Source organism: Oncorhynchus mykiss, chromosome 4 (assembly GCF_057628025.1).
Source record: "Oncorhynchus mykiss isolate SJ-2025 chromosome 4, ASM5762802v1, whole genome shotgun sequence".
Lineage (NCBI taxonomy): Eukaryota > Metazoa > Chordata > Actinopteri > Salmoniformes > Salmonidae > Oncorhynchus > Oncorhynchus mykiss.
Genome location: NC_143025.1, coordinates 10,844,622 through 10,871,026, shown reverse-complemented (window position 1 = coordinate 10,871,026; position 26,405 = coordinate 10,844,622). Strand labels below are relative to the sequence as shown.

The following is a 26,405-nucleotide window of genomic DNA, read 5'->3' as shown; positions in this document are numbered from 1 at the left end:
ACCATGTACAATAAAAGCTACTGAAATGTCTCCCAAATCCTTATCGTTAGTAAAATAAAACTTCTTGAATCAGTCCTGAGACCCCAGCAATAATCTTTTCAGTTTTCTGGCTTTCGTTGATCTCCATGTCCAGCCCTTATATTTTGCTTCAAAATGAGGAGTTTTAAAATGTTCCTTTCAGGACAACCTTTGACCTTCATACGTAGAAGAACCTTGTACTTTCTAACAACGTTTTGGTAGCTTGTGAGCGTCATAGAGCAAAACATGTTACATGTGCATGTTCGATAGAGTCTCAGCTTTTCATAGATAGCTTTTAGTAGTTTGTAATTCAAACCTTTCTGACTCTACAGATGTTTCTGTAAAAAAAAGACCCGGGCCTGGGCACCTTCGGAATCCGTCTTTGTCTCACAAACACAGCTCTATCTCAGCCCCCGTTAATCACACAGACTAACTCTTGGTACCACTGGATGCAGAAGACAGAGACGAATCTGATGGTACAACCCATACGTCTATAGCTAAAACACACAATGTTTAAAAGGGGGTAGAATTCAACACAAATAACCGGCTTTGAAATATGGATGGCTGTCCATCAACATTAGGTCATATTTTACCTGTTGGCAACCAGCATCGCTGACCATTTTTCTCAATTGAGAAACCTAGCAATTCTCCATAATTAACATAATTTGATTGCAACAACTGTTGATGCTGAGAATGCAACACAAACCGCTGGTGCAAATGCTCTTTTCAAGATGCTCCACCTTGATCACAACAACTTATGCACCAAGACTATACTTTCAGGGATCATTTCTATAGTGCGTTACTTGAGAAATGTGTGTCTAAAGTGGTAGATCTCGCTATCCATGATGACGATTCAAGATATTCCCGTTCAGAGCATGAATTTGGTGGTTAGAAATGACCTTGCTCATTTTTCTTCCACCTTTGATGACTGTTCCTTGTTCTTCAATGAACGTGGATGAAGGGAATATGTTCTGAGTGGATGATAACCATGTACAATAAAAGCTACTGAAATGTCTCCCAAATCCTTATCGTTAGTAAAATAAAACTTCTTGAATCAGTCCTGAGACCCCAGCAATAATCTTTTCAGTTTTCTGGCTTTCGTTGATCTCCATGTCCAGCCCTTATATTTTGCTTCAAAATGAGGAGTTTTAAAATGTTCCTTTCAGGACAACCTTTGACCTTCATACGTAGAAGAACCTTGTACTTTCTAACAACGTTTTGGTAGCTTGTGAGCGTCATAGAGCAAAACATGTTACATGTGCATGTTCGATAGAGTCTCAGCTTTTCATAGATAGCTTTTAGTAGTTTGTAATTCAAACCTTTCTGACTCTACAGATGTTTCTGTAAAAAAAAGACCCGGGCCTGGGCACCTTCGGAATCCGTCTTTGTCTCACAAACACAGCTCTATCTCAGCCCCCGTTAATCACACAGACTAACTCTTGGTACCACTGGATGCAGAAGACAGAGACGAATCTGATGGTACAACCCATACGTCTATAGCTAAAACACACAATGTTTAAAAGGGGGTAGAATTCAACACAAATAACCGGCTTTGAAATATGGATGGCTGTCCATCAACATTAGGTCATATTTTACCTGTTGGCAACCAGCATCGCTGACCATTTTTCTCAATTGAGAAACCTAGCAATTCTCCATAATTAACATAATTTGATTGCAACAACTGTTGATGCTGAGAATGCAACACAAACCGCTGGTGCAAATGCTCTTTTCAAGATGCTCCACCTTGATCACAACAACTTATGCACCAAGACTATACTTTCAGGGATCATTTCTATAGTGCGTTACTTGAGAAATGTGTGTCTAAAGTGGTAGATCTCGCTATCCATGATGACGATTCAAGATATTCCCGTTCAGAGCATGAATTTGGTGGTTAGAAATGACCTTGCTCATTTTTCTTCCACCTTTGATGACTGTTCCTTGTTCTTCAATGAATGTGGATGAAGGGAATATGTTCTGAGTGGATGATAACCATGTACAATAAAAGCTACTGAAATGTCTCCCAAATCCTTATCGTTAGTAAAATAAAACCTCTTGAATCAGTCCTGAGACCCCAGCAATAATCTTTTCCGTTTTCTGGCTTTCGTTGATCTCCATGTCCAGCCCTTATATTATGCTTCAAAATGAGGAGTTTTAAAATTTTCCTTTCAGGACAACCTTTGACCTTCATACGTAGAAGAACCTTGTACTTTCTAACAACGTTTTGGTAGCTTGTGAGCGTCATAGAGCAAAACATGTTACATGTGCATGTTCGATAGAGTCTCAGCTTTTCATAGATAGCTTTTAGTAGTTTGTAATTCAAACCTTTCTGACTCTACAGATGTTTCTGTAAAAAAAAGACCCGGGCCTGGGCACCTTCGGAATCCGTCTTTGTCTCACAAACACAGCTCTATCTCAGCCCCCGTTAATCACACAGACTAACTCTTGGTACCACTGGATGCAGAAGACAGAGACGAATCTGATGGTACAACCCATACGTCTATAGCTAAAACACACAATGTTTAAAAGGGGGTAGAATTCAACACAAATAACCGGCTTTGAAATATGGATGGCTGTCCATCAACATTAGGTCATATTTTACCTGTTGGCAACCAGCATCGCTGACCATTTTTCTCAATTGAGAAACCTAGCAATTCTCCATAATTAACATAATTTGATTGCAACAACTGTTGATGCTGAGAATGCAACACAAACCGCTGGTGCAAATGCTCTTTTCAAGATGCTCCACCTTGATCACAACAACTTATGCACCAAGACTATACTTTCAGGGATCATTTCTATAGTGCGTTACTTGAGAAATGTGTGTCTAAAGTGGTAGATCTCGCTATCCATGATGACGATTCAAGATATTCCCGTTCAGAGCATGAATTTGGTGGTTACAAATGACCTTGCTCATTTTTCTTCCACCTTTGATGACTGTTCCTTGTTCTTCAATGAATGTGGATGAAGGGAATATGTTCTGAGTGGATGATAACCATGTACAATAAAAGCTACTGAAATGTCTCCCAAATCCTTATCGTTAGTAAAATAAAAACTCTTGAATCAGTCCTGAGACCCCAGCAATAATCTTTTCCGTTTTCTGGCTTTCGTTGATCTCCATGTCCAGCCCTTATATTATGCTTCAAAATGAGGAGTTTTAAAATTTTCCTTTCAGGACAACCTTTGACCTTCATACGTAGAAGAACCTTGTACTTTCTAACAACGTTTTGGTAGCTTGTGAGCGTCATAGAGCAAAACATGTTACATGTGCATGTTCGATAGAGTCTCAGCTTTTCATAGATAGCTTTTAGTAGTTTGTAATTCAAACCTTTCTGACTCTACAGATGTTTCTGTAAAAAAAAGACCCGGGCCTGGGCACCTTCGGAATCCGTCTTTGTCTCACAAACACAGCTCTATCTCAGCCCCCGTTAATCACACAGACTAACTCTTGGTACCACTGGATGCAGAAGACAGAGACGAATCTGATGGTACAACCCATACGTCTATAGCTAAAACACACAATGTTTAAAAGGGGGTAGAATTCAACACAAATAACCGGCTTTGAAATATGGATGGCTGTCCATCAACATTAGGTCATATTTTACCTGTTGGCAACCAGCATCGCTGACCATTTTTCTCAATTGAGAAACCTAGCAATTCTCCATAATTAACATAATTTGATTGCAACAACTGTTGATGCTGAGAATGCAACACAAACGCTGGTGCAAATGCTCTTTTCAAGATGCTCCACCTTGATCACAACAACTTATGCACCAAGACTATACTTTCAGGGATCATTTCTATAGTGCGTTACTTGAGAAATGTGTGTCTAAAGTGGTAGATCTCGCTATCCATGATGACGATTCAAGATATTCCCGTTCAGAGCATGAATCTGGTGGTTAGAAATGACATTACTCATTTTTCTTCCACCTTTGATGACTGTTCCTTGTTCTTCAATGAACTTGGATGAAGGGAATATGTTCTGAGTGGATGATAACCATGTACAATAAAAGCTACTGAAATGTCTCCCAAATCCTTATCGTTAGTAAAATAAAACCTCTTGAATCAGTCCTGAGACCCCAGCAATAATCTTTTCAGTTTTCTGGCTTTCGTTGATCTCCATGTCCAGCCCTTATATTTTGCTTCAAAATGAGGAGTTTTAAAATGTTCCTTTCAGGACAACCTTTGACCTTCATACGTAGAAGAACCTTGTACTTTCTAACAACTTTTTGGTAGCTTGTGAGCGTCATAGAGCAAAACATGTTACATGTGCATGTTCGATAGAGTCTCAGCTTTTCATAGATAGCTTTTAGTAGTTTGTAATTCAAACCTTTCTGACTCTACAGATGTTTCTTTAAAAAAAAGACCCGGGCCTGGGCACCTTCGGAATCCGTCTTTGTCTCACAAACACAGCTCTATCTCAGCCCCCGTTAATCACACAGACTAACTCTTGGTACCACTGGATGCAGAAGACAGAGACGAATCTGATGGTACAACCCATACGTCTATAGCTAAAACACACAATGTTTAAAAGGGGGTAGAATTCAACACAAATAACCGGCTTTGAAATATGGATGGCTGTCCATCAACATTAGGTCATATTTTACCTGTTGGCAACCAGCATCGCTGACCATTTTTCTCAATTGAGAAACCTAGCAATTCTCCATAATTAACATAATTTGATTGCAACAACTGTTGATGCTGAGAATGCAACACAAACCGCTGGTGCAAATGCTCTTTTCAAGATGCTCCACCTTGATCACAACAACTTATGCACCAAAACTATACTTTCAGGGATCATTTCTATAGTGCGTTACTTGAGAAATGTGTGTCTAAAGTGGTAGATCTCGCTATCCATGATGACGATTCAAGATATTCCCGTTCAGAGCATGAATCTGGTGGTTAGAAATGACCTTGCTCATTTTTCTTCCACCTTTGATGACTGTTCCTTGTTCTTCAATGAACGTGGATGAAGGGAATATGTTCTGAGTGGATGATAACCATGTACAATAAAAGCTACTGAAATGTCTCCCAAATCCTTATCGTTAGTCAAATAAAACCTCTTGAATCAGTCCTGAGACCCCAGCAATAATCTTTTCAGTTTTCTGGCTTTCGTTGATCTCCATGTCCAGCCCTTATATTTTGCTTCAAAATGACTAGTTTTAAAATTTTCCTTTCAGGACAACCTTTGACCTTCATACGTAGAAGAACCTTGTACTTTCTAACAACTTTTTGGTAGCATGTGAGCGTCATAGAGCAAAACATGTTACATGTGCATGTTCGATAGAGTCTCAGCTTTTCATAGATAGCTTTTAGTAATTTGTAATTCAAACCTTTCTGACTCTACAGATGTTTCTGTAAAAAAAAGACCCGGGCCTGGGCACCTTCGGAATCCGTCTTTGTCTCACAAACACAGCTCTATCTCAGCCCCCGTTAATCACACAGACTAACTCTTGGTACCACTGGATGCAGAAGACAGAGACGAATCTGATGGTACAACCCATACGTCTATAGCTAAAACACACAATGTTTAAAAGGGGGTAGAATTCAACACAAATAACCGGCTTTGAAATATGGATGGCTGTCCATCAACATTAGGTCATATTTTACCTGTTGGCAACCAGCATCGCTGACCATTTTTCTCAATTGAGAAACCTAGCAATTCTCCATAATTAACATAATTTGATTGCAACAACTGTTGATGCTGAGAATGCAACACAAACCGCTGGTGCAAATGCTCTTTTCAAGATGCTCCACCTTGATCACAACAACTTATGCACCAAGACTATACTTTCAGGGATCATTTCTATAGTGCGTTACTTGAGAAATGTGTGTCTAAAGTGGTAGATCTCGCTATCCATGATGACGATTCAAGATATTCCCGTTCAGAGCATGAATCTGGTGGTTAGAAATGACATTGCTCATTTTTCTTCCACCTTTGATGACTGTTCCTTGTTCTTCAATGAACTTGGATGAAGGGAATATGTTCTGAGTGGATGATAACCATGTACAATAAAAGCTACTGAAATGTCTCCCAAATCCTTATCGTTAGTAAAATAAAACCTCTTGAATCAGTCCTGAGACCCCAGCAATAATCTTTTCAGTTTTCTGGCTTTCGTTGATCTCCATGTCCAGCCCTTATATTTTGCTTCAAAATGAGGAGTTTTAAAATGTTCCTTTCAGGACAACCTTTGACCTTCATACGTAGAAGAACCTTGTACTTTCTAACAACTTTTTGGTAGCTTGTGAGCGTCATAGAGCAAAACATGTTACATGTGCATGTTCGATAGAGTCTCAGCTTTTCATAGATAGCTTTTAGTAGTTTGTAATTCAAACCTTTCTGACTCTACAGATGTTTCTTTAAAAAAAAGACCCGGGCCTGGGCACCTTCGGAATCCGTCTTTGTCTCACAAACACAGCTCTATCTCAGCCCCCGTTAATCACACAGACTAACTCTTGGTACCACTGGATGCAGAAGACAGAGACGAATCTGATGGTACAACCCATACGTCTATAGCCTAAACACACAATGTTTAAAAGGGGGTAGAATTCAACACAAATAACCGGCTTTGAAATATGGATGGCTGTCCATCAACATTAGGTCATATTTTACCTGTTGGCAACCAGCATCGCTGACCATTTTTCTCAATTGAGAAACCTAGCAATTCTCCATAATTAACATAATTTGATTGCAACAACTGTTGATGCTGAGAATGCAACACAAACCGCTGGTGCAAATGCTCTTTTCAAGATGCTCCACCTTGATCACAACAACTTATGCACCAAAACTATACTTTCAGGGATCATTTCTATAGTGCGTTACTTGAGAAATGTGTGTCTAAAGTGGTAGATCTCGCTATCCATGATGACGATTCAAGATATTCCCGTTCAGAGCATGAATCTGGTGGTTAGAAATGACCTTGCTCATTTTTCTTCCACCTTTGATGACTGTTCCTTGTTCTTCAATGAACGTGGATGAAGGGAATATGTTCTGAGTGGATGATAACCATGTACAATAAAAGCTACTGAAATGTCTCCCAAATCCTTATCGTTAGTCAAATAAAACCTCTTGAATCAGTCCTGAGACCCCAGCAATAATCTTTTCAGTTTTCTGGCTTTCGTTGATCTCCATGTCCAGCCCTTATATTTTGCTTCAAAATGACTAGTTTTAAAATTTTCCTTTCAGGACAACCTTTGACCTTCATACGTAGAAGAACCTTGTACTTTCTAACAACTTTTTGGTAGCATGTGAGCGTCATAGAGCAAAACATGTTACATGTGCATGTTCGATAGAGTCTCAGCTTTTCATAGATAGCTTTTAGTAATTTGTAATTCAAACCTTTCTGACTCTACAGATGTTTCTGTAAAAAAAAGACCCGGGCCTGGGCACCTTCGGAATCCGTCTTTGTCTCACAAACACAGCTCTATCTCAGCCCCCGTTAATCACACAGACTAACTCTTGGTACCACTGGATGCAGAAGACAGAGACGAATCTGATGGTACAACCCATACGTCTATAGCTAAAACACACAATGTTTAAAAGGGGGTAGAATTCAACACAAATAACCGGCTTTGAAATATGGATGGCTGTCCATCAACATTAGGTCATATTTTACCTGTTGGCAACCAGCATCGCTGACCATTTTTCTCAATTGAGAAACCTAGCAATTCTCCATAATTAACATAATTTGATTGCAACAACTGTTGATGCTGAGAATGCAACACAAACCGCTGGTGCAAATGCTCTTTTCAAGATGCTCCACCTTGATCACAACAACTTATGCACCAAGACTATACTTTCAGGGATCATTTCTATAGTGCGTTACTTGAGAAATGTGTGTCTAAAGTGGTAGATCTCGCTATCCATGATGACGATTCAAGATATTCCCGTTCAGAGCATGAATCTGGTGGTTAGAAATGACATTGCTCATTTTTCTTCCACCTTTGATGACTGTTCCTTGTTCTTCAATGAACTTGGATGAAGGGAATATGTTCTGAGTGGATGATAACCATGTACAATAAAAGCTACTGAAATGTCTCCCAAATCCTTATCGTTAGTAAAATAAAACCTCTTGAATCAGTCCTGAGACCCCAGCAATAATCTTTTCAGTTTTCTGGCTTTCGTTGATCTCCATGTCCAGCCCTTATATTTTGCTTCAAAATGAGGAGTTTTAAAATGTTCCTTTCAGGACAACCTTTGACCTTCATACGTAGAAGAACCTTGTACTTTCTAACAACTTTTTGGTAGCTTGTGAGCGTCATAGAGCAAAACATGTTACATGTGCATGTTCGATAGAGTCTCAGCTTTTCATAGATAGCTTTTAGTAGTTTGTAATTCAAACCTTTCTGACTCTACAGATGTTTCTTTAAAAAAAAGACCCGGGCCTGGGCACCTTCGGAATCCGTCTTTGTCTCACAAACACAGCTCTATCTCAGCCCCCGTTAATCACACAGACTAACTCTTGGTACCACTGGATGCAGAAGACAGAGACGAATCTGATGGTACAACCCATACGTCTATAGCTAAAACACACAATGTTTAAAAGGGGGTAGAATTCAACACAAATAACCGGCTTTGAAATATGGATGGCTGTCCATCAACATTAGGTCATATTTTACCTGTTGGCAACCAGCATCGCTGACCATTTTTCTCAATTGAGAAACCTAGCAATTCTCCATAATTAACATAATTTGATTGCAACAACTGTTGATGCTGAGAATGCAACACAAACCGCTGGTGCAAATGCTCTTTTCAAGATGCTCCACCTTGATCACAACAACTTATGCACCAAGACTATACTTTCAGGGATCATTTCTATAGTGCGTTACTTGAGAAATGTGTGTCTAAAGTGGTAGATCTCGCTATCCATGATGACGATTCAAGATATTCCCGTTCAGAGCATGAATCTGGTGGTTAGAAATGACATTGCTCATTTTTCTTCCACCTTTGATGACTGTTCCTTGTTCTTCAATGAACTTGGATGAAGGGAATATGTTCTGAGTGGATGATAACCATGTACAATAAAAGCTACTGAAATGTCTCCCAAATCCTTATCGTTAGTAAAATAAAACCTCTTGAATCAGTCCTGAGACCCCAGCAATAATCTTTTCAGTTTTCTGGCTTTCGTTGATCTCCATGTCCAGCCCTTATATTTTGCTTCAAAATGAGGAGTTTTAAAATTTTCCTTTCAGGACAACCTTTGACCTTCATACGTAGAAGAACCTTGTACTTTCTAACAACTTTTTGGTAGCTTGTGAGCGTCATAGAGCAAAACATGTTACATGTGCATGTTCGATAGAGTCTCAGCTTTTCATAGATAGCTTTTAGTAGTTTGTAATTCAAACCTTTCTGACTCTACAGATGTTTCTGTAAAAAAAAGACCCGGGCCTGGGCACCTTCGGAATCCGTCTTTGTCTCACAAACACAGCTCTATCTCAGCCCCCGTTAATCACACAGACTAACTCTTGGTAACACTGGATGCAGAAGACAGAGACGAATCTGATGGTACAACCCATACGTCTATAGCTAAAACACACAATGTTTAAAAGGGGGTAGAATTCAACACAAATAACCGGCTTTGAAATATGGATGGCTGTCCATCAACATTAGGTCATATTTTACCTGTTGGCAACCAGCATCGCTGACCATTTTTCTCAATTGAGAAACCTAGCAATTCTCCATAATTAACATAATTTGATTGCAACAACTGTTGATGCTGAGAATGCAACACAAACCGCTGGTGCAAATGCTCTTTTCAAGATGCTCCACCTTGATCACAACAACTTATGCACCAAGACTATACTTTCAGGGATCATTTCTATAGTGCGTTACTTGAGAAATGTGTGTCTAAAGTGGTAGATCTCGCTATCCATGATGACGATTCAAGATATTCCCGTTCAGAGCATGAATCTGGTGGTTAGAAATGACATTGCTCATTTTTCTTCCACCTTTGATGACTGTTCCTTGTTCTTCAATGAACTTGGATGAAGGGAATATGTTCTGAGTGGATGATAACCATGTACAATAAAAGCTACTGAAATGTCTCCCAAATCCTTATCGTTAGTAAAATAAAACCTCTTGAATCAGTCCTGAGACCCCAGCAATAATCTTTTCAGTTTTCTGGCTTTCGTTGATCTCCATGTCCAGCCCTTATATTTTGCTTCAAAATGAGGAGTTTTAAAATTTTCCTTTCAGGACAACCTTTGACCTTCATACGTAGAAGAACCTTGTACTTTCTAACAACTTTTTGGTAGCTTGTGAGCGTCATAGAGCAAAACATGTTACATGTGCATGTTCGATAGAGTCTCAGCTTTTCATAGATAGCTTTTAGTAGTTTGTAATTCAAACCTTTCTGACTCTACAGATGTTTCTGTAAAAAAAAGACCCGGGCCTGGGCACCTTCGGAATCCGTCTTTGTCTCACAAACACAGCTCTATCTCAGCCCCCGTTAATCACACAGACTAACTCTTGGTACCACTGGATGCAGAAGACAGAGACGAATCTGATGGTACAACCCATACGTCTATAGCTAAAACACACAATGTTTAAAAGGGGGTAGAATTCAACACAAATAACCGGCTTTGAAATATGGATGGCTGTCCATCAACATTAGGTCATATTTTACCTGTTGGCAACCAGCATCGCTGACCATTTTTCTCAATTGAGAAACCTAGCAATTCTCCATAATTAACATAATTTGATTGCAACAACTGTTGATGCTGAGAATGCAACACAAACCGCTGGTGCAAATGCTCTTTTCAAGATGCTCCACCTTGATCACAACAACTTATGCACCAAGACTATACTTTCAGGGATCATTTCTATAGTGCGTTACTTGAGAAATGTGTGTCTAAAGTGGTAGATCTCGCTATCCATGATGACGATTCAAGATATTCCCGTTCAGAGCATGAATCTGGTGGTTAGAAATGACATTGCTCATTTTTCTTCCACCTTTGATGACTGTTCCTTGTTCTTCAATGAACTTGGATGAAGGGAATATGTTCTGAGTGGATGATAACCATGTACAATAAAAGCTACTGAAATGTCTCCCAAATCCTTATCGTTAGTAAAATAAAACCTCTTGAATCAGTCCTGAGACCCCAGCAATAATCTTTTCAGTTTTCTGGCTTTCGTTGATCTCCATGTCCAGCCCTTATATTTTGCTTCAAAATGAGGAGTTTTAAAATTTTCCTTTCAGGACAACCTTTGACCTTCATACGTAGAAGAACCTTGTACTTTCTAACAACTTTTTGGTAGCTTGTGAGCGTCATAGAGCAAAACATGTTACATGTGCATGTTCGATAGAGTCTCAGCTTTTCATAGATAGCTTTTAGTAATTTGTAATTCAAACCTTTCTGACTCTACAGATGTTTCTTTAAAAAAAAGACCCAGGCCTGGGCACCTTCGGAATCCGTCTTTGTCTCACAAACACAGCTCTATCTCAGCCCCCGTTAATCACACAGACTAACTCTTGGTAACACTGGATGCAGAAGACAGAGACGAATCTGATGGTACAACCCATACGTCTATAGCTAAAACACACAATGTTTAAAAGGGGGTAGAATTCAACACAAATAACCGGCTTTGAAATATGGATGGCTGTCCATCAACATTAGGTCATATTTTACCTGTTGGCAACCAGCATCGCTGACCATTTTTCTCAATTGAGAAACCTAGCAATTCTCCATAATTAACATAATTTGATTGCAACAACTGTTGATGCTGAGAATGCAACACAAACCGCTGGTGCAAATGCTCTTTTCAAGATGCTCCACCTTGATCACAACAACTTATGCACCAAGACTATACTTTCAGGGATCATTTCTATAGTGCGTTACTTGAGAAATGTGTGTCTAAAGTGGTAGATCTCGCTATCCATGATGACGATTCAAGATATTCCCGTTCAGAGCATGAATCTGGTGGTTAGAAATGACATTGCTCATTTTTCTTCCACCTTTGATGACTGTTCCTTGTTCTTCAATGAACTTGGATGAAGGGAATATGTTCTGAGTGGATGATAACCATGTACAATAAAAGCTACTGAAATGTCTCCCAAATCCTTATCGTTAGTAAAATAAAACGTTGAATCAGTCCTGAGACCCCAGCAATAATCTTTTCAGTTTTCTGGCTTTCGTTGATCTCCATGTCCAGCCCTTATATTTTGCTTCAAAATGAGGAGTTTTAAAATTTTCCTTTCAGGACAACCTTTGACCTTCATACGTAGAAGAACCTTGTACTTTCTAACAACTTTTTGGTAGCTTGTGAGCGTCATAGAGCAAAACATGTTACATGTGCATGTTCTATAGAGTCTCAGCTTTTCATAGATAGCTTTTAGTAGTTTGTAATTCAAACCTTTCTGACTCTACAGATGTTTCTGTAAAAAAAAGACCCGGGCCTGGGCACCTTCGGAATCCGTCTTTGTCTCACAAACACAGCTCTATCTCAGCCCCCGTTAATCACACAGACTAACTCTTGGTACCACTGGATGCAGAAGACAGAGACGAATCTGATGGTACAACCCATACGTCTATAGCTAAAACACACAATGTTTAAAAGGGGGTAGAATTCAACACAAATAACCGGCTTTGAAATATGGATGGCTGTCCATCAACATTAGGTCATATTTTACCTGTTGGCAACCAGCATCGCTGACCATTTTTCTCAATTGAGAAACCTAGCAATTCTCCATAATTAACATAATTTGATTGCAACAACTGTTGATGCTGAGAATGCAACACAAACCGCTGGTGCAAATGCTCTTTTCAAGATGCTCCACCTTGATCACAACAACTTATGCACCAAGACTATACTTTCAGGGATCATTTCTATAGTGCGTTACTTGAGAAATGTGTGTCTAAAGTGGTAGATCTCGCTATCCATGATGACGATTCAAGATATTCCCGTTCAGAGCATGAATCTGGTGGTTAGAAATGACATTGCTCATTTTTCTTCCACCTTTGATGACTGTTCCTTGTTCTTCAATGAACTTGGATGAAGGGAATATGTTCTGAGTGGATGATAACCATGTACAATAAAAGCTACTGAAATGTCTCCCAAATCCTTATCGTTAGTAAAATAAAACCTCTTGAATCAGTCCTGAGACCCCAGCAATAATCTTTTCAGTTTTCTGGCTTTCGTTGATCTCCATGTCCAGCCCTTATATTTTGCTTCAAAATGAGGAGTTTTAAAATGTTCCTTTCAGGACAACCTTTGACCTTCATACGTAGAAGAACCTTGTACTTTCTAACAACTTTTTGGTAGCTTGTGAGCGTCATAGAGCAAAACATGTTACATGTGCATGTTCGATAGAGTCTCAGCTTTTCATAGATAGCTTTTAGTAATTTGTAATTCAAACCTTTCTGACTCTACAGATGTTTCTTTAAAAAAAAGACCCAGGCCTGGGCACCTTCGGAATCCGTCTTTGTCTCACAAACACAGCTCTATCTCAGCCCCCGTTAATCACACAGACTAACTCTTGGTAACACTGGATGCAGAAGACAGAGACGAATCTGATGGTACAACCCATACGTCTATAGCTAAAACACACAATGTTTAAAAGGGGGTAGAATTCAACACAAATAACCGGCTTTGAAATATGGATGGCTGTCCATCAACATTAGGTCATATTTTACCTGTTGGCAACCAGCATCGCTGACCATTTTTCTCAATTGAGAAACCTAGCAATTCTCCATAATTAACATAATTTGATTGCAACAACTGTTGATGCTGAGAATGCAACACAAACCGCTGGTGCAAATGCTCTTTTCAAGATGCTCCACCTTGATCACAACAACTTATGCACCAAGACTATACTTTCAGGGATCATTTCTATAGTGCGTTACTTGAGAAATGTGTGTCTAAAGTGGTAGATCTCGCTATCCATGATGACGATTCAAGATATTCCCGTTCAGAGAATGAATCTGGTGGTTAGAAATGACATTGCTCATTTTTCTTCCACCTTTGATGACTGTTCCTTGTTCTTCAATGAACTTGGATGAAGGGAATATGTTCTGAGTGGATGATAACCATGTACAATAAAAGCTACTGAAATGTCTCCCAAATCCTTATCGTTAGTAAAATAAAACCTCTTGAATCAGTCCTGAGACCCCAGCAATAATCTTTTCAGTTTTCTGGCTTTCGTTGATCTCCATGTCCAGCCCTTATATTTTGCTTCAAAATGAGGAGTTTTAAAATGTTCCTTTCAGGACAACCTTTGACCTTCATACGTAGAAGAACCTTGTACTTTCTAACAACTTTTTGGTAGCTTGTGAGCGTCATAGAGCAAAACATGTTACATGTGCATGTTCGATAGAGTCTCAGCTTTTCATAGATAGCTTTTAGTAGTTTGTAATTCAAACCTTTCTGACTCTACAGATGTTTCTGTAAAAAAAAGACCCGGGCCTGGGCACCTTCGGAATCCGTCTTTGTCTCACAAACACAGCTCTATCTCAGCCCCCGTTAATCACACAGACTAACTCTTGGTAACACTGGATGCAGAAGACAGAGACGAATCTGATGGTACAACCCATACGTCTATAGCTAAAACACACAATGTTTAAAAGGGGGTAGAATTCAACACAAATAACCGGCTTTGAAATATGGATGGCTGTCCATCAACATTAGGTCATATTTTACCTGTTGGCAACCAGCATCGCTGACCATTTTTCTCAATTGAGAAACCTAGCAATTCTCCATAATTAACATAATTTGATTGCAACAACTGTTGATGCTGAGAATGCAACACAAACCGCTGGTGCAAATGCTCTTTTCAAGATGCTCCACCTTGATCACAACAACTTATGCACCAAGACTATACTTTCAGGGATCATTTCTATAGTGCGTTACTTGAGAAATGTGTGTCTAAAGTGGTAGATCTCGCTATCCATGATGACGATTCAAGATATTCCCGTTCAGAGAATGAATCTGGTGGTTAGAAATGACATTGCTCATTTTTCTTCCACCTTTGATGACTGTTCCTTGTTCTTCAATGAACTTGGATGAAGGGAATATGTTCTGAGTGGATGATAACCATGTACAATAAAAGCTACTGAAATGTCTCCCAAATCCTTATCGTTAGTAAAATAAAACCTCTTGAATCAGTCCTGAGACCCCAGCAATAATCTTTTCAGTTTTCTGGCTTTCGTTGATCTCCATGTCCAGCCCTTATATTTTGCTTCAAAATGAGGAGTTTTAAAATGTTCCTTTCAGGACAACCTTTGACCTTCATACGTAGAAGAACCTTGTACTTTCTAACAACTTTTTGGTAGCTTGTGAGCGTCATAGAGCAAAACATGTTACATGTGCATGTTCGATAGAGTCTCAGCTTTTCATAGATAGCTTTTAGTAGTTTGTAATTCAAACCTTTCTGACTCTACAGATGTTTCTGTAAAAAAAAGACCCGGGCCTGGGCACCTTCGGAATCCGTCTTTGTCTCACAAACACAGCTCTATCTCAGCCCCCGTTAATCACACAGACTAACTCTTGGTAACACTGGATGCAGAAGACAGAGACGAATCTGATGGTACAACCCATACGTCTATAGCTAAAACACACAATGTTTAAAAGGGGGTAGAATTCAACACAAATAACCGGCTTTGAAATATGGATGGCTGTCCATCAACATTAGGTCATATTTTACCTGTTGGCAACCAGCATCGCTGACCATTTTTCTCAATTGAGAAACCTAGCAATTCTCCATAATTAACATAATTTGATTGCAACAACTGTTGATGCTGAGAATGCAACACAAACCGCTGGTGCAAATGCTCTTTTCAAGATGCTCCACCTTGATCACAACAACTTATGCACCAAGACTATACTTTCAGGGATCATTTCTATAGTGCGTTACTTGAGAAATGTGTGTCTAAAGTGGTAGATCTCGCTATCCATGATGACGATTCAAGATATTCCCGTTCAGAGAATGAATCTGGTGGTTAGAAATGACATTGCTCATTTTTCTTCCACCTTTGATGACTGTTCCTTGTTCTTCAATGAACTTGGATGAAGGGAATATGTTCTGAGTGGATGATAACCATGTACAATAAAAGCTACTGAAATGTCTCCCAAATCCTTATCGTTAGTAAAATAAAACCTCTTGAATCAGTCCTGAGACCCCAGCAATAATCTTTTCAGTTTTCTGGCTTTCGTTGATCTCCATGTCCAGCCCTTATATTTTGCTTCAAAATGAGGAGTTTTAAAATGTTCCTTTCAGGACAACCTTTGACCTTCATACGTAGAAGAACCTTGTACTTTCTAACAACTTTTTGGTAGCTTGTGAGCGTCATAGAGCAAAACATGTTACATGTGCATGTTCGATAGAGTCTCAGCTTTTCATAGATAGCTTTTAGTAGTTTGTAATTCAAACCTTTCTGACTCTACAGATGTTTCTGTAAAAAAAAGACCCGGGCCTGGGCACCTTCGGAATCCGTCTTTGTCTCACAAACACAGCTCTATCTCAGCCCCCGTTAATCACACAGACTAACTCTTGGTACCACTGGATGCAGAAGACAGAGACGAATCTGATGGTACAACCCATACGTCTATAGCTAAAACACACAATGTTTAAAAGGGGGTAGAATTCAACACAAATAACCGGCTTTGAAATATGGATGGCTGTCCATCAACATTAGGTCATATTTTACCTGTTGGCAACCAGCATCGCTGACCATTTTTCTCAATTGAGAAACCTAGCAATTCTCCATAATTAACATAATTTGATTGCAACAACTGTTGATGCTGAGAATGCAACACAAACCGCTGGTGCAAATGCTCTTTTCAAGATGCTCCACCTTGATCACAACAACTTATGCACCAAGACTATACTTTCAGGGATCATTTCTATAGTGCGTTACTTGAGAAATGTGTGTCTAAAGTGGTAGATCTCGCTATCCATGATGACGATTCAAGATATTCCCGTTCAGAGCATGAATCTGGTGGTTAGAAATGACATTGCTCATTTTTCTTCCACCTTTGATGACTGTTCCTTGTTCTTCAATGAACTTGGATGAAGGGAATATGTTCTGAGTGGATGATAACCATGTACAATAAAAGCTACTGAAATGTCTCCCAAATCCTTATCGTTAGTAAAATAAAACGTTGAATCAGTCCTGAGACCCCAGCAATAATCTTTTCAGTTTTCTGGCTTTCGTTGATCTCCATGTCCAGCCCTTATATTTTGCTTCAAAATGAGGAGTTTTAAAATTTTCCTTTCAGGACAACCTTTGACCTTCATACGTAGAAGAACCTTGTACTTTCTAACAACTTTTTGGTAGCTTGTGAGCGTCATAGAGCAAAACATGTTACATGTGCATGTTCTATAGAGTCTCAGCTTTTCATAGATAGCTTTTAGTAGTTTGTAATTCAAACCTTTCTGACTCTACAGATGTTTCTGTAAAAAAAAGACCCGGGCCTGGGCACCTTCGGAATCCGTCTTTGTCTCACAAACACAGCTCTATCTCAGCCCCCGTTAATCACACAGACTAACTCTTGGTACCACTGGATGCAGAAGACAGAGACGAATCTGATGGTACAACCCATACGTCTATAGCTAAAACACACAATGTTTAAAAGGGGGTAGAATTCAACACAAATAACCGGCTTTGAAATATGGATGGCTGTCCATCAACATTAGGTCATATTTTACCTGTTGGCAACCAGCATCGCTGACCATTTTTCTCAATTGAGAAACCTAGCAATTCTCCATAATTAACATAATTTGATTGCAACAACTGTTGATGCTGAGAATGCAACACAAACCGCTGGTGCAAATGCTCTTTTCAAGATGCTCCACCTTGATCACAACAACTTATGCACCAAGACTATACTTTCAGGGATCATTTCTATAGTGCGTTACTTGAGAAATGTGTGTCTAAAGTGGTAGATCTCGCTATCCATGATGACGATTCAAGATATTCCCGTTCAGAGCATGAATCTGGTGGTTAGAAATGACATTGCTCATTTTTCTTCCACCTTTGATGACTGTTCCTTGTTCTTCAATGAACTTGGATGAAGGGAATATGTTCTGAGTGGATGATAACCATGTACAATAAAAGCTACTGAAATGTCTCCCAAATCCTTATCGTTAGTAAAATAAAACCTCTTGAATCAGTCCTGAGACCCCAGCAATAATCTTTTCAGTTTTCTGGCTTTCGTTGATCTCCATGTCCAGCCCTTATATTTTGCTTCAAAATGAGGAGTTTTAAAATGTTCCTTTCAGGACAACCTTTGACCTTCATACGTAGAAGAACCTTGTACTTTCTAACAACTTTTTGGTAGCTTGTGAGCGTCATAGAGCAAAACATGTTACATGTGCATGTTCGATAGAGTCTCAGCTTTTCATAGATAGCTTTTAGTAATTTGTAATTCAAACCTTTCTGACTCTACAGATGTTTCTTTAAAAAAAAGACCCAGGCCTGGGCACCTTCGGAATCCGTCTTTGTCTCACAAACACAGCTCTATCTCAGCCCCCGTTAATCACACAGACTAACTCTTGGTAACACTGGATGCAGAAGACAGAGACGAATCTGATGGTACAACCCATACGTCTATAGCTAAAACACACAATGTTTAAAAGGGGGTAGAATTCAACACAAATAACCGGCTTTGAAATATGGATGGCTGTCCATCAACATTAGGTCATATTTTACCTGTTGGCAACCAGCATCGCTGACCATTTTTCTCAATTGAGAAACCTAGCAATTCTCCATAATTAACATAATTTGATTGCAACAACTGTTGATGCTGAGAATGCAACACAAACCGCTGGTGCAAATGCTCTTTTCAAGATGCTCCACCTTGATCACAACAACTTATGCACCAAGACTATACTTTCAGGGATCATTTCTATAGTGCGTTACTTGAGAAATGTGTGTCTAAAGTGGTAGATCTCGCTATCCATGATGACGATTCAAGATATTCCCGTTCAGAGAATGAATCTGGTGGTTAGAAATGACATTGCTCATTTTTCTTCCACCTTTGATGACTGTTCCTTGTTCTTCAATGAACTTGGATGAAGGGAATATGTTCTGAGTGGATGATAACCATGTACAATAAAAGCTACTGAAATGTCTCCCAAATCCTTATCGTTAGTAAAATAAAACCTCTTGAATCAGTCCTGAGACCCCAGCAATAATCTTTTCAGTTTTCTGGCTTTCGTTGATCTCCATGTCCAGCCCTTATATTTTGCTTCAAAATGAGGAGTTTTAAAATGTTCCTTTCAGGACAACCTTTGACCTTCATACGTAGAAGAACCTTGTACTTTCTAACAACTTTTTGGTAGCTTGTGAGCGTCATAGAGCAAAACATGTTACATGTGCATGTTCGATAGAGTCTCAGCTTTTCATAGATAGCTTTTAGTAGTTTGTAATTCAAACCTTTCTGACTCTACAGATGTTTCTGTAAAAAAAAGACCCGGGCCTGGGCACCTTCGGAATCCGTCTTTGTCTCACAAACACAGCTCTATCTCAGCCCCCGTTAATCACACAGACTAACTCTTGGTACCACTGGATGCAGAAGACAGAGACGAATCTGATGGTACAACCCATACGTCTATAGCTAAAACACACAATGTTTAAAAGGGGGTAGAATTCAACACAAATAACCGGCTTTGAAATATGGATGGCTGTCCATCAACATTAGGTCATATTTTACCTGTTGGCAACCAGCATCGCTGACCATTTTTCTCAATTGAGAAACCTAGCAATTCTCCATAATTAACATAATTTGATTGCAACAACTGTTGATGCTGAGAATGCAACACAAACCGCTGGTGCAAATGCTCTTTTCAAGATGCTCCACCTTGATCACAACAACTTATGCACCAAGACTATACTTTCAGGGATCATTTCTATAGTGCGTTACTTGAGAAATGTGTGTCTAAAGTGGTAGATCTCGCTATCCATGATGACGATTCAAGATATTCCCGTTCAGAGAATGAATCTGGTGGTTAGAAATGACATTGCTCATTTTTCTTCCACCTTTGATGACTGTTCCTTGTTCTTCAATGAACTTGGATGAAGGGAATATGTTCTGAGTGGATGATAACCATGTACAATAAAAGCTACTGAAATGTCTCCCAAATCCTTATCGTTAGTAAAATAAAACCTCTTGAATCAGTCCTGAGACCCCAGCAATAATCTTTTCAGTTTTCTGGCTTTCGTTGATCTCCATGTCCAGCCCTTATATTTTGCTTCAAAATGAGGAGTTTTAAAATTTTCCTTTCAGGACAACCTTTGACCTTCATACGTAGAAGAACCTTGTACTTTCTAACAACTTTTTGGTAGCTTGTGAGCGTCATAGAGCAAAACATGTTACATGTGCATGTTCGATAGAGTCTCAGCTTTTCATAGATAGCTTTTAGTAGTTTGTAATTCAAACCTTTCTGACTCTACAGATGTTTCTGTAAAAAAAAGACCCGGGCCTGGGCACCTTCGGAATCCGTCTTTGTCTCACAAACACAGCTCTATCTCAGCCCCCGTTAATCACACAGACTAACTCTTGGTACCACTGGATGCAGAAGACAGAGACGAATCTGATGGTACAACCCATACGTCTATAGCTAAAACACACAATGTTTAAAAGGGGGTAGAATTCAACACAAATAACCGGCTTTGAAATATGGATGGCTGTCCATCAACATTAGGTCATATTTTACCTGTTGGCAACCAGCATCGCTGACCATTTTTCTCAATTGAGAAACCTAGCAATTCTCCATAATTAACATAATTTGATTGCAACAACTGTTGATGCTGAGAATGCAACACAAACCGCTGGTGCAAATGCTCTTTTCAAGATGCTCCACCTTGATCACAACAACTTATGCACCAAGACTATACTTTCAGGGATCATTTCTATAGTGCGTTACTTGAGAAATGTGTGTCTAAAGTGGTAGATCTCGCTATCCATGATGACGATTCAAGATATTCCCGTTCAGAGCATGAATCTGGTGGTTAGAAATGACATTGCTCATTTTTCTTCCACCTTTGATGACTGTTCCTTGTTCTTCAATGAACTTGGATGAAGGGAATATGTTCTGAGTGGATGATAACCATGTACAATAAAAGCTACTGAAATGTCTCCCAAATCCTTATCGTTAGTAAAATAAAACCTCTTGAATCAGTCCTGAGACCCCAGCAATAATCTTTTCAGTTTTCTGGCTTTCGTTGATCTCCATGTCCAGCCCTTATATTTTGCTTCAAAATGAGGAGTTTTAAAATTTTCCTTTCAGGACAACCTTTGACCTTCATACGTAGAAGAACCTTGTACTTTCTAACAACTTTTTGGTAGCTTGTGAGCGTCATAGAGCAAAACATGTTACATGTGCATGTTCGATAGAGTCTCAGCTTTTCATAGATAGCTTTTAGTAATTTGTAATTCAAACCTTTCTGACTCTACAGATGTTTCTTTAAAAAAAAGACCCAGGCCTGGGCACCTTCGGAATCCGTCTTTGTCTCACAAACACAGCTCTATCTCAGCCCCCGTTAATCACACAGACTAACTCTTGGTACCACTGGATGCAGAAGACAGAGACGAATCTGATGGTACAACCCATACGTCTATAGCTAAAACACACAATGTTTAAAAGGGGGTAGAATTCAACACAAATAACCGGCTTTGAAATATGGATGGCTGTCCATCAACATTAGGTCATATTTTACCTGTTGGCAACCAGCATCGCTGACCATTTTTCTCAATTGAGAAACCTAGCAATTCTCCATAATTAACATAATTTGATTGCAACAACTGTTGATGCTGAGAATGCAACACAAACCGCTGGTGCAAATGCTCTTTTCAAGATGCTCCACCTTGATCACAACAACTTATGCACCAAGACTATACTTTCAGGGATCATTTCTATAGTGCGTTACTTGAGAAATGTGTGTCTAAAGTGGTAGATCTCGCTATCCATGATGACGATTCAAGATATTCCCGTTCAGAGCATGAATCTGGTGGTTAGAAATGACATTGCTCATTTTTCTTCCACCTTTGATGACTGTTCCTTGTTCTTCAATGAACTTGGATGAAGGGAATATGTTCTGAGTGGATGATAACCATGTACAATAAAAGCTACTGAAATGTCTCCCAAATCCTTATCGTTAGTAAAATAAAACCTCTTGAATCAGTCCTGAGACCCCAGCAATAATCTTTTCCGTTTTCTGGCTTTCGTTGATCTCCATGTCCAGCCCTTATATTTTGCTTCAAAATGAGGAGTTTTAAAATGTTCCTTTCAGGACAACCTTTGACCTTCATACGTAGAAGAACCTTGTACTTTCTAACAACTTTTTGGTAGCTTGTGAGCGTCATAGAGCAAATCATGTTACATGTGCATGTTCGATAGAGTCTCAGCTTTTCATAGATAGCTTTTAGTAGTTTGTAATTCAAACCTTTCTGACTCTACAGATGTTTCTGTAAAAAAAAGACCCGGGCCTGGGCACCTTCGGAATCCGTCTTTGTCTCACAAACACAGCTCTATCTCAGCCCCCGTTAATCACACAGACTAACTCTTGGTACCACTGGATGCAGAAGACAGAGACGAATCTGATGGTACAACCCATACGTCTATAGCTAAAACACACAATGTTTAAAAGGGGGTAGAATTCAACACAAATAACCGGCTTTGAAATATGGATGGCTGTCCATCAACATTAGGTCATATTTTACCTGTTGGCAACCAGCATCGCTGACCATTTTTCTCAATTGAGAAACCTAGCAATTCTCCATAATTAACATAATTTGATTGCAACAACTGTTGATGCTAATGTTACTTGAGAAATGTGTGTCTAAAGTGGTAGATCTCGCTATCCATGATGACGATTCAAGATATTCCCATTCAGAGCATGAATCTGGTGGCTAGAAATGACCTTGCTCATTTTTCTTCCACCTTTGATGACTGTTCCTTGTTCTTCAATGAACGTGGATGAAGGGAATATGTTCTGAGTGGATGATAACCATGTACAATAAAAGCTACTGAAATGTCTCCCAAATCCTTATCGTTAGTAAAATAAAACCTCTTGAATCAGTCCTGAGACCCCAGCAATAATCTTTTCCGTTTTCTGGCTTTCGTTGATCTCCATGTCCAGCCCTTATATTTTGCTTCAAAATGAGGAGTTTTAAAATGTTCCTTTCAGGACAACCTTTGACCTTCATACGTAGAAGAACCTTGTACTTTCTAACAACTTTTTGGTAGCTTGTGAGCGTCATAGAGCAAATCATGTTACATGTGCATGTTCGATAGAGTCTCAGCTTTTCATAGATAGCTTTTAGTAGTTTGTAATTCAAACCTTTCTGACTCTACAGATGTTTCTGTAAAAAAAAGACCCGGGCCTGGGCACCTTCGGAATCCGTCTTTGTCTCACAAACACAGCTCTATCTCAGCCCCCGTTAATCACACAGACTAACTCTTGGTAACACTGGATGCAGAAGACAGAGACGAATCTGATGGTACAACCCATACGTCTATAGCTAAAACACACAATGTTTAAAAGGGGGTAGAATTCAACACAAATAACCGGCTTTGAAATATGGATGGCTGTCCATCAACATTAGGTCATATTTTACCTGTTGGCAACCAGCATCGCTGACCATTTTTCTCAATTGAGAAACCTAGCAATTCTCCATAATTAACATAATTTGATTGCAACAACTGTTGATGCTGAGAATGCAACACAAACCGCTGGTGCAAATGCTCTTTTCAAGATGCTCCACCTTGATCACAACAACTTATGCACCAAGACTATACTTTCAGGGATCATTTCTATAGTGCGTTACTTGAGAAATGTGTGTCTAAAGTGGTAGATCTCGCTATCCATGATGACGATTCAAGATATTCCCGTTCAGAGAATGAATCTGGTGGTTAGAAATGACATTGCTCATTTTTCTTCCACCTTTGATGACTGTTCCTTGTTCTTCAATGAACTTGGATGAAGGGAATATGTTCTGAGTGGATGATAACCATGTACAATAAAAGCTACTGAAATGTCTCCCAAATCCTTATCGTTAGTAAAATAAAACCTCTTGAATCAGTCCTGAGACCCCAGCAATAATCTTTTCAGTTTTCTGGCTTTCGTTGATCTCCATGTCCAGCCCTTATATTTTGCTTCAAAATGAGGAGTTTTAAAATTTTCCTTTCAGGACAACCTTTGACCTTCATACGTAGAAGAACCTTGTACTTTCTAACAACTTTTTGGTAGCTTGTGAGCGTCATAGAGCAAAACATGTTACATGTGCATGTTCGATAGAGTCTCAGCTTTTCATAGATAGCTTTTAGTAGTTTGTAATTCAAACCTTTCTGACTCTACAGATGTTTCTGTAAAAAAAAGACCCGGGCCTGGGCACCTTCGGAATCCGTCTTTGTCTCACAAACACAGCTCTATCTCAGCCCCCGTTAATCACACAGACTAACTCTTGGTACCACTGGATGCAGAAGACAGAGACGAATCTGATGGTACAACCCATACGTCTATAGCTAAAACACACAATGTTTAAAAGGGGGTAGAATTCAACACAAATAACCGGCTTTGAAATATGGATGGCTGTCCATCAACATTAGGTCATATTTTACCTGTTGGCAACCAGCATCGCTGACCATTTTTCTCAATTGAGAAACCTAGCAATTCTCCATAATTAACATAATTTGATTGCAACAACTGTTGATGCTGAGAATGCAACACAAACCGCTGGTGCAAATGCTCTTTTCAAGATGCTCCACCTTGATCACAACAACTTATGCACCAAGACTATACTTTCAGGGATCATTTCTATAGTGCGTTACTTGAGAAATGTGTGTCTAAAGTGGTAGATCTCGCTATCCATGATGACGATTCAAGATATTCCCGTTCAGAGCATGAATCTGGTGGTTAGAATTGACATTGCTCATTTTTCTTCCACCTTTGATGACTGTTCCTTGTTCTTCAATGAACTTGGATGAAGGGAATATGTTCTGAGTGGATGATAACCATGTACAATAAAAGCTACTGAAATGTCTCCCAAATCCTTATCGTTAGTAAAATAAAACCTCTTGAATCAGTCCTGAGACCCCAGCAATAATCTTTTCCGTTTTCTGGCTTTCGTTGATCTCCATGTCCAGCCCTTATATTTTGCTTCAAAATGAGGAGTTTTAAAATGTTCCTTTCAGGACAACCTTTGACCTTCATACGTAGAAGAACCTTGTACTTTCTAACAACTTTTTGGTAGCTTGTGAGCGTCATAGAGCAAATCATGTTACATGTGCATGTTCGATAGAGTCTCAGCTTTTCATAGATAGCTTTTAGTAGTTTGTAATTCAAACCTTTCTGACTCTACAGATGTTTCTGTAAAAAAAAGACCCGGGCCTGGGCACCTTCGGAATCCGTCTTTGTCTCACAAACACAGCTCTATCTCAGCCCCCGTTAATCACACAGACTAACTCTTGGTACCACTGGATGCAGAAGACAGAGACGAATCTGATGGTACAACCCATACGTCTATAGCTAAAACACACAATGTTTAAAAGGGGGTAGAATTCAACACAAATAACCGGCTTTGAAATATGGATGGCTGTCCATCAACATTAGGTCATATTTTACCTGTTGGCAACCAGCATCGCTGACCATTTTTCTCAATTGAGAAACCTAGCAATTCTCCATAATTAACATAATTTGATTGCAACAACTGTTGATGCTAATGTTACTTGAGAAATGTGTGTCTAAAGTGGTAGATCTCGCTATCCATGATGACGATTCAAGATATTCCCATTCAGAGCATGAATCTGGTGGCTAGAAATGACCTTGCTCATTTTTCTTCCACCTTTGATGACTGTTCCTTGTTCTTCAATGAACGTGGATGAAGGGAATATGTTCTGAGTGGATGATAACCATGTACAATAAAAGCTACTGAAATGTCTCCCAAATCCTTATCGTTAGTAAAATAAAACCTCTTGAATCAGTCCTGAGACCCCAGCAATAATCTTTTCCGTTTTCTGGCTTTCGTTGATCTCCATGTCCAGCCCTTATATTTTGCTTCAAAATGAGGAGTTTTAAAATGTTCCTTTCAGGACAACCTTTGACCTTCATACGTAGAAGAACCTTGTACTTTCTAACAACTTTTTGGTAGCTTGTGAGCGTCATAGAGCAAATCATGTTACATGTGCATGTTCGATAGAGTCTCAGCTTTTCATAGATAGCTTTTAGTAGTTTGTAATTCAAACCTTTCTGACTCTACAGATGTTTCTGTAAAAAAAAGACCCGGGCCTGGGCACCTTCGGAATCCGTCTTTGTCTCACAAACACAGCTCTATCTCAGCCCCCGTTAATCACACAGACTAACTCTTGGTAACACTGGATGCAGAAGACAGAGACGAATCTGATGGTACAACCCATACGTCTATAGCTAAAACACACAATGTTTAAAAGGGGGTA

At 39.3% G+C, this 26,405-nt stretch overlaps 24 non-coding genes and 2 pseudogenes across 24 annotated transcripts; all 26 read left to right on the top strand.

Moving 5' to 3' along the window:
- Positions 1-782: 782 nt before the first annotated feature.
- LOC149983729 (small nucleolar RNA U3) lies at positions 783-998 on the top strand. The gene has a single exon (XR_016495774.1). It is a non-coding gene; the product is annotated as a small nucleolar RNA U3 (small nucleolar RNA).
- Positions 999-1,785: 787 nt separating this feature from the next.
- LOC149983728 (small nucleolar RNA U3) lies at positions 1,786-2,001 on the top strand. Its single transcript, XR_016495700.1, has one exon. It is a non-coding gene; the product is annotated as a small nucleolar RNA U3 (small nucleolar RNA).
- Positions 2,002-2,788: 787 nt separating this feature from the next.
- On the top strand, positions 2,789-3,004 carry LOC149983727 (small nucleolar RNA U3). The gene has a single exon (XR_016495744.1). It is a non-coding gene; the product is annotated as a small nucleolar RNA U3 (small nucleolar RNA).
- Positions 3,005-3,790: 786 nt separating this feature from the next.
- Positions 3,791-4,006, top strand: LOC149983726 (small nucleolar RNA U3). The gene has a single exon (XR_016495684.1). It is a non-coding gene; the product is annotated as a small nucleolar RNA U3 (small nucleolar RNA).
- Positions 4,007-4,793: 787 nt separating this feature from the next.
- On the top strand, positions 4,794-5,009 carry LOC149983725 (small nucleolar RNA U3). The gene has a single exon (XR_016495751.1). It is a non-coding gene; the product is annotated as a small nucleolar RNA U3 (small nucleolar RNA).
- A 787-nt stretch (positions 5,010-5,796) lies between these two features.
- Positions 5,797-6,012, top strand: LOC149983724 (small nucleolar RNA U3). Its single transcript, XR_016495698.1, has one exon. It is a non-coding gene; the product is annotated as a small nucleolar RNA U3 (small nucleolar RNA).
- A 787-nt stretch (positions 6,013-6,799) lies between these two features.
- Positions 6,800-7,015, top strand: LOC149983723 (small nucleolar RNA U3). Its single transcript, XR_016495750.1, has one exon. It is a non-coding gene; the product is annotated as a small nucleolar RNA U3 (small nucleolar RNA).
- Positions 7,016-7,802: 787 nt separating this feature from the next.
- On the top strand, positions 7,803-8,018 carry LOC149983722 (small nucleolar RNA U3). The gene has a single exon (XR_016495697.1). It is a non-coding gene; the product is annotated as a small nucleolar RNA U3 (small nucleolar RNA).
- A 787-nt stretch (positions 8,019-8,805) lies between these two features.
- On the top strand, positions 8,806-9,021 carry LOC149983721 (small nucleolar RNA U3). Its single transcript, XR_016495696.1, has one exon. It is a non-coding gene; the product is annotated as a small nucleolar RNA U3 (small nucleolar RNA).
- A 787-nt stretch (positions 9,022-9,808) lies between these two features.
- LOC149983720 (small nucleolar RNA U3) lies at positions 9,809-10,024 on the top strand. The gene has a single exon (XR_016495695.1). It is a non-coding gene; the product is annotated as a small nucleolar RNA U3 (small nucleolar RNA).
- A 787-nt stretch (positions 10,025-10,811) lies between these two features.
- On the top strand, positions 10,812-11,027 carry LOC149983719 (small nucleolar RNA U3). The gene has a single exon (XR_016495694.1). It is a non-coding gene; the product is annotated as a small nucleolar RNA U3 (small nucleolar RNA).
- Positions 11,028-11,814: 787 nt separating this feature from the next.
- Positions 11,815-12,030, top strand: LOC149983718 (small nucleolar RNA U3). Its single transcript, XR_016495693.1, has one exon. It is a non-coding gene; the product is annotated as a small nucleolar RNA U3 (small nucleolar RNA).
- Positions 12,031-12,815: 785 nt separating this feature from the next.
- On the top strand, positions 12,816-13,031 carry LOC149983717 (small nucleolar RNA U3). The gene has a single exon (XR_016495692.1). It is a non-coding gene; the product is annotated as a small nucleolar RNA U3 (small nucleolar RNA).
- Positions 13,032-13,818: 787 nt separating this feature from the next.
- Positions 13,819-14,034, top strand: LOC149983716 (small nucleolar RNA U3). The gene has a single exon (XR_016495758.1). It is a non-coding gene; the product is annotated as a small nucleolar RNA U3 (small nucleolar RNA).
- A 787-nt stretch (positions 14,035-14,821) lies between these two features.
- On the top strand, positions 14,822-15,037 carry LOC149983715 (small nucleolar RNA U3). Its single transcript, XR_016495757.1, has one exon. It is a non-coding gene; the product is annotated as a small nucleolar RNA U3 (small nucleolar RNA).
- Positions 15,038-15,824: 787 nt separating this feature from the next.
- On the top strand, positions 15,825-16,040 carry LOC149983714 (small nucleolar RNA U3). Its single transcript, XR_016495756.1, has one exon. It is a non-coding gene; the product is annotated as a small nucleolar RNA U3 (small nucleolar RNA).
- A 787-nt stretch (positions 16,041-16,827) lies between these two features.
- Positions 16,828-17,043, top strand: LOC149983713 (small nucleolar RNA U3). The gene has a single exon (XR_016495690.1). It is a non-coding gene; the product is annotated as a small nucleolar RNA U3 (small nucleolar RNA).
- Positions 17,044-17,828: 785 nt separating this feature from the next.
- On the top strand, positions 17,829-18,044 carry LOC149983712 (small nucleolar RNA U3). Its single transcript, XR_016495689.1, has one exon. It is a non-coding gene; the product is annotated as a small nucleolar RNA U3 (small nucleolar RNA).
- A 787-nt stretch (positions 18,045-18,831) lies between these two features.
- Positions 18,832-19,047, top strand: LOC149983711 (small nucleolar RNA U3). Its single transcript, XR_016495755.1, has one exon. It is a non-coding gene; the product is annotated as a small nucleolar RNA U3 (small nucleolar RNA).
- Positions 19,048-19,834: 787 nt separating this feature from the next.
- Positions 19,835-20,050, top strand: LOC149983710 (small nucleolar RNA U3). Its single transcript, XR_016495754.1, has one exon. It is a non-coding gene; the product is annotated as a small nucleolar RNA U3 (small nucleolar RNA).
- Positions 20,051-20,837: 787 nt separating this feature from the next.
- On the top strand, positions 20,838-21,053 carry LOC149983709 (small nucleolar RNA U3). Its single transcript, XR_016495688.1, has one exon. It is a non-coding gene; the product is annotated as a small nucleolar RNA U3 (small nucleolar RNA).
- A 787-nt stretch (positions 21,054-21,840) lies between these two features.
- LOC149983708 (small nucleolar RNA U3) lies at positions 21,841-22,056 on the top strand. Its single transcript, XR_016495687.1, has one exon. It is a non-coding gene; the product is annotated as a small nucleolar RNA U3 (small nucleolar RNA).
- A 713-nt stretch (positions 22,057-22,769) lies between these two features.
- LOC149983707 (small nucleolar RNA U3) lies at positions 22,770-22,953 on the top strand (annotated as a pseudogene).
- A 787-nt stretch (positions 22,954-23,740) lies between these two features.
- Positions 23,741-23,956, top strand: LOC149983706 (small nucleolar RNA U3). Its single transcript, XR_016495753.1, has one exon. It is a non-coding gene; the product is annotated as a small nucleolar RNA U3 (small nucleolar RNA).
- Positions 23,957-24,743: 787 nt separating this feature from the next.
- Positions 24,744-24,959, top strand: LOC149983705 (small nucleolar RNA U3). The gene has a single exon (XR_016495702.1). It is a non-coding gene; the product is annotated as a small nucleolar RNA U3 (small nucleolar RNA).
- Positions 24,960-25,672: 713 nt separating this feature from the next.
- On the top strand, positions 25,673-25,856 carry LOC149983704 (small nucleolar RNA U3; annotated as a pseudogene).
- Positions 25,857-26,405: the final 549 nt, after the last annotated feature.